We start from the raw sequence: 9,649 nt of genomic DNA, 5'->3' as shown, positions 1-9,649 counted from the left end.
CCCTTCGGGTGGGCTGGCCTAAACTGGTTGGATCTAAGATGAATTCCAGAGTGACCCCAGACAACCTCTGACTTCAATATAATACCATCTGCATGTTAAATGACACATACCCCAGTGCCACGGCAGGTGACAACTGCTATGATGATGACTGGAAAGAACTATAAAAGGAGCAAAACCAGAAGGTGCCCGAATTCTTGGAAAAGTCTCTGCCCATTCCCAGAAAATACATGCGCATATCTCCATATATATGTAGATATAGATATAGATATAGATATATCTAGATCTAGATATATCTAGATATATCTTTTACCCTATATCTTGGCCAAGAATAAAATTTTCCTTCACTGTACAATCAGTGCTCAAACTTGTTATTGATTCCACAATTCCAAGAGGGAAAAAGGACTCTGTCTGGGGTCGAAAAATGGTAACAATTCCAAAAGACTCTTAGACAACTAGATAAACAAATTTGCTGAATAGCCTCATAAATCTCCCAGGACCCATCCTCTCTCTGGTCAGCAATTCCCTCAGTGACGCCTTTGTCCATATAGAAGTCATCCAACCCCAGAAGATCATCTGCCTGTCACTAGTTTAGAAAGTTTGAGTTTAGAAAGTTTGGGGGTATGGCTCAGTGGTAGAGCACTTGCCTAGCATATAGTAGGGTTCAAACTCCAGTAACACAAAACAAGAAAAGCAAGCAAACAAAAAAAACAGACGAGCAGACTTAATTGCGAAAATACTTATGGTGCTTCCCAAAAATAAGGCAACTTTGAATGTATCCAACTAGGGGCACTTATGCCTGAGGCTAAGGAAAATGCATAAATTTGGAGGCCAGGGAGGCTCATCTTCAAACTGGAGGCAATTCCCCTTCCATGCACCTAAGTGCTGAATGGACCCTGCAGTCTACTGAGCTAAATACACACCCTGGCTCTGCTATGGCTGCAACCTGGATTCTTGCAGTACAGAAAAGACATACATCCCCCAAAGCAATGGCTTGCAGTGGTGAAATGAGAGTGAAAGGTTACACTGCTTTCTATGTAACCTGGTGTCTTGGTTTTGGCCAATCTATCCTATTGTTTTTGGTGGTGAAGTTTTGGGGTTTCTCTGGATTTAGAAATAGACAGATAACAATGTGACCTCTTCTAAACCAAGATAATTGAGCCACCTTTTACTTTTAGCTTTTGGATTTAAAGAAGTAATTTTGAAAGACTCACACTTTAAGAATAATTCTCTATCTATTTTTGGTGGTACTGGGATTTGAACTCAGGGCTTCATGCTTACTAGGCAGGTAGTCTACTACTTGAGCCACTCCACCAGTCCTGTTTTGTGTTGGGTATTTTTCAGGTAGGGTCTTGAGAATTATTTGCCCAGGCTGGCTTCCAATTGAGATCCTCCTGATCACTGCCTCCTGAGAAGCTAGGATTATAAGTGTGAGTTACCATGCCCGGCAAGAATGGTAATTCTTAACTATATCCTTAATTCACAACTATATGATTAAGTAAATTTCAATCTATGCAATTTGAGTTTATGTGGGGTTTTTCCTGAACATTAACTGTAAATACTCTACTTCTAATTATTCTAAATTATTCACTTTTATGCCTTTTAATTTTATCTGTTATTTTAATACTGAGGTTTTCTCCTTATATGTACTTGTTTCCAAATCTGCTACTACTAATTTCCAAATTAAATGAGTTTTTTTCCCCCAACGGATCTGTCTTTTCTCAAAATACTGCAGATCAGTTACAGCAAATACAACAGCAACCATCAAGGAAGTAACTGGGCTACTCTTTGATCATGACAGCTATGTGAAAGTAGCTGCAACTTCTAAAAGGCCCCTGAAGCAAGTTGCTTTGGATAAAAATTAAGTTAGTTAATCATCTGAAAAAGGAAATACACTAGATTGAGAAAAATAGAATTAAAAGATGTAAGGGGACAGAGGGTAAGTTATGTTTCACCTGTGCAGGTATTGGGTCATACACAAAAGAAATCTATATTTAACCATGAGTCATGGTCAAAAAGTTTGTAAATCATTGCAATAAAGGCCTTTAAAAGACTTTCTAGCTTTATAATTTTACATGAGAAGAACTCCAAATCTTCATTTAAAGGGGTGCATGATTAGAGCTGGGGCTGTGGCTTCAGTGGTACAGAGGCTGCCTATCACACTTGAGGTTCTGAGTTTAAACTCCAGTACAGGCAAAGAAAGAAAGGAAAGGAGGGGGGGAGAGAGAGAGGAAAGAGAGAGAGAAAAGAAAGAAAAAAGAAAGAGAGAGAGAAATAAAGAAAAGGAAAGCAAGCAAGCCCTGGACACATGAGGTCATTGTCATGGCCTTTCATGGAGACTGTGAAGCAGGGATATTAGGCCTATTTTGTGCCATGTATCATGGATGCCTCTGGTGTCTGATGAAGTCTATGAATCCTGTCTCACAACAATGTTTTTAAATCCATTCAAAAAAACCACTCCTGCTACTCAGGAGGCAGAGATCAGGAGGATCGTGGTTCAAAGCCAGCTCAGGCAAATAGTTCACAAGACTGTATCTCAAAAATATCCAACACAGAAAAGGGCTGGAGGAGTGGTTCAAGTAGTACAGTGCCTGCCTGCCTAGGAAGTGTGAGACCCTGAGTTCAAACTCCAGAACCACCAAAAAAACCCCACAAAAAACAAAAAACCCACATAGGTCAAATGCAGAGGTATGTGCTTAACTTATCATCCCAGCTACTTGAAAGGAGATTGGGAGGATCCAAGTTTAAAGTCAGCTGGGCAAAGAGCTGGTGAGAACCATGTAACAAATGAGCTGGGCTTGCTGGTGTGAGCCTGTGATCGCAGCTACTAAGATGTAGGTAGGAGGATCATGTTCTGTATCTAGCCCTGGGCAAAAATATGAACTCCTATCCAAAAAATAACTAAAGCAAAAGGGCTGGGGATGGGCTCAAGTGGCAGAGTGCCTGCCTAGCAAGTGCAAGTCCCTGAGTTCAAACTCCAGTACTGCCAAAAAACCAAAAACAAATAAACAAACAAAAACCATGGAATAAAAGGAAAAAAATAGATCAAAAGCTATCAAAGTATGATGAAAGATCAAAAAGTTAGGAAATAGTAATAGTCCTTGTTATTAATGCAGCAGATCTATTACCTTCTGTGACTTCAAAGTAACAACGAGCATGAATGATATTTTGAAGTATCTGCAACGGCTGTAAGTGATAGGAAAATCTCTTTAATTTGTGCACAGTTACTGCTAATACTTGTGCATTTGTTACACACCTTCCTAATTAAAGAAAATCTTAAATTATAATGTGGAGATAAAAGCACAGTTATTTTCCTATCAAAGTGCACAGCTCCCCTGAATTCCTGCTGTAGAGCAAATCTGGAGACTTGCCAATGTCACTGCAAGTCATTTAAATATCCAATAAGAGCTGTGATCTTGTATGTAAGGAGGGAATGAAAAAATTTTAGAATAATCAAGAAAAATTGCAAGCTAATGGAGAAGTAGCTGAGGTATGTGGCATGTTCTGCAGAGCTCTGTCAGCCATGAGGAGGCCAAGGCTGGGAGCTCTGCCTGGAGATCTCAACCCCACTAGCATGTACCTATTCCCAAAGAGTGGCCCACTGCCCTTCCAACCAGCCCTGTACAGAGCAGACCCAGGGAGAGGCTGAAGCAGGGAGGGTGACACAGGACCTTGAAGTATCTGCAACGGGGCACTTGCCCCTCACCCATTTTCTCCACTTAGAGTCACATGTGCAAGCATTTCCAAAGGGGAAGGTCCATCCCTCACCTGTCTTCCTCTACACATCCCCACGATGTGGCCACAGCCCTTGCTTGCACACCTCCAGGGACAGGGAGCTCACCACCTTCTGGGGAGGAGGAGCTGCTTCTGCTGCACTTCCAGGATCTTAGCTAACTTCCCAGAAAAGACCTGAGTCTGTAGGTGAGGAGCGGGAAGCAGATGAAGGCCCCACTTTCAACTTAGCACAGACACAGAGACGGGAGCTCCGTGGGCACCAGCTGCCCTGCGTGGGTCCCCTAACGTCCTGCAACACAGACTATCTGTGATCCTCTTAGAACCCCATGTGACAAAGCCCAGACAAAGTCAAAGACCCCACTCCACCTTTTCTGATGTTCATCCCAGACGCCCTGTCTGGTCCTCACAGCTGGCATCCTGTTCTCTTTCTTCCCCCCTCCCCGCAACTTCCTGCAGCCCCTCTCCTTCTGTGGGTGCCACTCCTCACTCTGCCTCCTCTTTGATCAGATAGGATCTTCTCTCCTCCATGCTCCAACACACAGAATCCAAGCCTTTTAGTTTCTAGTTTGCCATAGAGGTTAAACATCTTGGGTTCAGTCTTGGATGGGTAAGATATATAACCTCATGAGGACATCTCTAATAACTTTTTTGTGTGTGTGGTACTGGAGTTTGAACTCTGGGCCTCATGCTTACTAGATAGGTGCTCCACCAATTTAGCCACTCTGTCAGCATGGGGACATCTCTAAACTGGGGACAATAACAGAATTTTCCTTTAGGATTAAGAGATGGCATATGTGAGATGCTTCAAACAGTGCCAGGCATGAAGGAAACAGCAAATGTCAGCTATTATTGCTCTTGCAACTGATATCCTGGGAAGAAGGCCCTGAGAAAAGTCCAAGGTCCAGACAGTTTAGGGTATGTTTCACCTCTGAAGCTTATAGCCAGAGTAACTTCCAGACTTCACCCAGCAATGATGCCTTTTGGGCATTTCCTCACAAGGAACCTTCTAGAAAGCTATACACCCCATCTAAGTCAGTGACCTATATCCCCATTATTACAAAATGTTGTCATGCATTCTCACATGTGTGCGTTGTTTATAAATCACATGTCTGTACTAACTCTACTAATATAGTTAGGTATACATTAAAAGAAATACAAAAATGGATTTGAAAAAGAATGAGGTAAAAATAAACCTAACCAGAAGGTCTGGTACTGTCTTCCCAAACCCCAGTGAATGGTCTTATTCACCATCACGGGCATCCAAATCCTACTTTGGAGACCCTGATTTCTCCAAACTTTTGGACTGGTTACAAATATTCGGAGGGTTGCAGTGGCCAAAAGGGCAGAGCCATGCACAGAAAAACACGTCACAGAGAACTGGTACCATGGCTGAGGAATAGGGATTAGCCTAATTTACAGGGAGAAGGCAGTGACCTCTCCAGGGTCACTGGGCCAGCATGGTGGAGAATGGGAACCTATGCCACACTGGGAGGAGGACATTTCTTTTTTCATTTCTGTTCCCACATGTTAGGGGAGGGATGGTGAGGAACAGGCAGCCACAGGAAGGAAAGGGGTGGCTGGGGATGGAGGCAGGAGTTATAGGACCAGAGGCAAGAGTCTAAGGACAAATTCAAACCCACTGGGATACATGGCTCCTGTGTCCTGCTGGTACAGGAAGACTGAACCAGGGACTCTCCTGGAATTGGCTTTCCTATCATGCAGCTGGGGGTCCTGGGTAGCAGGTCAGTCTAGAAAACACCAAGCCATAGCAAAACAGCCACCAGCCTGGGGTTTTACCACCGTTGGCCACAGGGTGGCAGTCACCACCTGTGCGTGGCCCCTTGGCCAGGGCCTGCTGATGGAGTAGCAGGAACCTGCCAGCCTTGTTTCCCTCTAGACTGGGGAGGCAGTGAAGGTCTCTCCTGAAAACATATCATACCATAGCCTTAACTCCTGGTGGTTTTCAACACGAGATTCCCAGGCCAGCAGCATCAGCATCTTCTGGGTATTGGTTCAAAATGCAAAATTCTCAGGCTGTGCCCCAAACCTATCCTAAAAGAAAGGGGCCACACCCAGCAAGCTGTGTTTAACCAGCCCTCAAAGGGGAGTCTGATGCAGACTTAAATGTCTGAACCACTGCTCTGGGCCAGAGAAGATGCAAAAAGCCAGGCACCATCAGTGTTTGTTGTTACCCCCTGGGATGGTACAGGGGTCCCCCAAAACCTGGAGTGAGGAACATGTAAACCCCACATCCTTTAGAGGCCCTGGAGACAGAGCTGTGGGGTTCCCACAGGAATCCTTGTGGGTCCTGGCAGTGAAATCCCAAAGGGAATGATAGACAAGGCTAGAGCAAGAAGAGAGAGCCCTTGGAAGGGCAGCTGGGGCCTCCCACCCTCTTCACAGGCCTGACTGAAGGGCTATCACTCACAGGCATGGTCGAAGACTGGTTCTTTTAGTGGTTGGGGTAGGGATGGATTCACCAACTGCTGGCCAGGGGTTTGTGGCCACCTTCTGCCCATGGCTGTTCTGCCAGTGTCCACTGGTTAGGCCTTCACAAGGACATACCAGAGATATCTGAAGGAATCAGCTAGAATCCCTATTCCCAGGAGGATCACAGTGACTCTGTTTCACCAGGACTTCAGGCCATCAACACAGATCGATTTTCTTTTTTTTTTTTTTAATTGTCTTATTATTCATATGTGCATACAAGGCTTGGGTCATTTCTCCCCCCTGCCCCCACCCCCTCCCTTACCACCCACTCCGCCCCCTCCCTCTCCCCCTCATCCCCTCAATACCTGGCAGAAACTATTTTGCCCTTATTTCTAATTTTGTTGTAGAGAGAGTATAAGCAATAATAGGAAGGAACAAGGGTTTCTGCTGGTTGAGATAAGGATAGCTATACAGGGAGCTGACTCACATTAATTTCCTGTGCATGTGTGTTACCTTCTAGGTTAATTCTTTTTGATCTCACCTTTTCTCTAGTTCCTGGTCCCCTTTTCCTATTGGCCTCAGTTGCTTTTAAGGTAACAGATCGACTTTCTGACCAGAAAAACCTCACCCATCTGATTGTCCCCTTATAAGAGATCTAGAAATTGTGTATCCCCATTTTACAGATGATAAAAGTTGGCACAGAAAGAGCACATGGCTAACCCAGAGCACCTGGTAAAGCCATAACTGAGTCCAGGTCCTTTGAGTCCCCATGGAGCCTGGCTTTCTGCTCCTCAACACGAGGTGGGCATGTGCCAAAGAGACAGGACAGGTGGTCAGGGCCTGGGTCCCTCCTCCACAGCCTATAGTGCCCACACCCCTTGAAGAAGGACTGCAGCTAGGAGTGGTCTTGCGCCACACTGGGAGAGCCAAAGTACAGCTAGAGCAACCAGGCTCTGTGCTGGGGGCAGAGGGAGGACTGGACAAGGCCAATGGTATGTGAAATTCTGCTGTAGCTGGGCCCACAACAGGACCACTGGGCTTCGTTGTCATTTACCCGCTGATATAAAAAGCAGCAAAGTCAGGCTGCAAAACTGGCCCCCAAAATAATTGAGACTAGGAGGGTGGCCAAGGAGGCCAGAATGATGGGCCTGTCAGCTCCCAATTGTGGCAGGAGTTTGTGGTTTGTGTGTGTGTGTGTGTGTGTGTGTGTGTGTGTGTGTGTGTGTGTGTTTTAGCTGTGAGCTAGCGCAGGAGTCTGCAATGAAGGAGATAAGAGAGGTTGGTAGGTAAGTCTGGTGAGAAAGGTGGAGGGGAATCTACCTGGATGACAGGAGTCTCAAATCAGGGAGGGGGTGAAGGAGGAGCAGGGGTTTCTTGCTGTGCTGGCAAATGTTTAACAACAGGCTCTTCAAGGGAAAAAACTAAACCTGGGTTATAGCATTTGCCAGTTTCAGCAACGTGGGCAATTCAAACTACTTTTTTGAATTATAGTCAGAGCAGATTGGGCTCTGACTAGCACACCCCTGAGCGGTTCTGACCCAGAGTGCATGGTGCACCTGCCCTGCTGTGTCCTCTCAGGGACCTGCCAGGAAGTGCTGTCCTCTGGGGAGAGCGAGGTGCGGGGATGGTGAGAGAGCTGAAAGTGCAGGAGTTCTTATTTACAAAGTTAGGGACAGTCGTTAAAGGGTTGGGTGGAGATGGCAGGTCTTCAGGGGAAGGCTGAGCAGAGGGCCTGGACCTGAGTTTCCAATGAACTTGGACTTTCCTTCCAGCTGCAGCTTGTGTACAGGCTCTGCCGGGAAGAACAGGTGCTCGTGCCAAGCTAGAAAGCCTGGGAAAACTCCAGGGATCCTGTATCAAATGCACTTGTGAGAGACAAAGGGAATTCAAGAAGCAAAGGTGGCTTTAAGACAATCTCACTACAAAGATCCCACCCACACACACCTCTCTAATGCAGAGAGAGGGAGCCAGTGATCCAGCCGGTGTCACCAGCTGAAAGCTGCCACTTTGCTAAAACTGAGAGTGGAAGAATGAAAACCTGTGAGACCTTGCTGTGCAGTGGTGACACTCACGCTGTTTGGGAACAGTAATGAACTGACATGGCAGGAGGGGAGGTGACTGAAAGTTAGGAGTAATTGGTGGTCTGTGTGTGCATAGTCAAACATCACCAGCTGTTGCTTTCATGACCCACACATCAGAGGTGTTTCTGTTTCTCTAAAATTGGTGATTTTAAAGTCAACCAAGCAGGTGACGTGAATTAAGTGAGCAGGTTTGGTACCTGTTCTCTCTTGACTAGTCATCCTGAACAGAACTGGATGTAAAGGGAGTAGTCCATGTCCTACGCCAATTGCAGGCCTCTGCCCAATTAGTGGGGACCAGAGGATGAAGGAAAAGAGGCATCTGCTCCCAGTGTTTGGTCAGGAGGCAGGGGACCTGCCCCATCAAGGCATTATTTGTGATAGGGTGTGAAGGTTGTGCCACCACGGAATAGCTAAAAATCAATAGTATCTTTGCCCACAGGGACCTGGGAGGCAGGGCTGGGGGGAGTGCTGCAGGGCAATGCTGGCAGAGGAGTACATATGGGTTCTGACCTCAAGCCAGGCCAGGACGAAGAGACCGGCCACAGAGAGGTGCCTGGATCCACAGAGAGAAAGATCCTTCTTGCAGGCTCACCTGTTCCACAGGGTAGGGACTGCTTTAGACGTATGAGCCTCCTCTCCCAGGGAATATACCAGCTGCAGCAGAAGAGGCAAATGCAGGACTGGCAGAGTGGATACCAGGACCACAGGGTGCCCTTGCAGCCACCCCTCATTGCCCTCCTACCATGGCTTCAAAATGGTCCCTTTTGACAAGATATTGTCAGGAGGGCTGCAAAAGACAGCAGGAGCCTTCAAACCAGGATAAGCCCCAAGCACTGGACCCAGCCTACACGAGGCTTTCTCTGGGTGCCCTCCTCCTCAGCAACCAGATCTCTGAGTTTCTACTGTGCACATCTGTAAGACCAGGCAAAGTCCCCATGGAGCTTGGGGACTGTGATCTGCAGTGAGGCCCTCCTCTCTGGCTCAATGCTCACACTTCTCACAGTCTGGCACCTCATACACTGCCACCCCTCTCTGGAGTCTCCAAACCCAGGGGGTCATTCAGCACCCTGCCCAAACCATGCCAAGAATCCTCATACCAGGGGCTCTGGGTACCTAAGGGAGGTGACCTAGCCCCATGACATGGCTCCAAGACATGTAACTAGAACAGGACTCCTGGAGAAAGGGGAGCAGTTTCAGAGCAAGCTGGTTTTTGGGTCAAGGGCTGTTACAATTTCTATGACAACCAGGCTGAGGCTACCTGGGAAGAGACAACCCTACAGAAGGAGCGAGGGGTCCCAGTTGAGGGAGAGGGCTGGAGGGTCTCCTGTTGGGAGCTGAACTGGGTAGCACAGAATGGTGAAGCGACATTCTTCTCTTCACTGTGCCCCTCTCTAGCTGGGTAACTG

The 9,649-nt window shown here is 46.7% G+C and overlaps 1 non-coding gene across 1 annotated transcript; it reads right to left on the bottom strand.

Annotated features, from left to right (window-relative positions):
* Window positions 1-1,706: 1,706 nt before the first annotated feature.
* On the bottom strand, window positions 1,707-1,835 carry LOC141419330 (small nucleolar RNA SNORA16B/SNORA16A family). The gene has a single exon (XR_012444117.1). It is a non-coding gene; the product is annotated as a small nucleolar RNA SNORA16B/SNORA16A family (small nucleolar RNA).
* Between the last annotated feature and the right edge of the window lie 7,814 nt (window positions 1,836-9,649).

Source organism: Castor canadensis, chromosome 19 (assembly GCF_047511655.1).
Source record: "Castor canadensis chromosome 19, mCasCan1.hap1v2, whole genome shotgun sequence".
Classification (NCBI taxonomy): domain Eukaryota; kingdom Metazoa; phylum Chordata; class Mammalia; order Rodentia; family Castoridae; genus Castor; species Castor canadensis.
The sequence above is the reverse complement of the archived record's forward strand: the minus strand, read 5'-3'. Positions and strand labels throughout refer to the sequence as shown.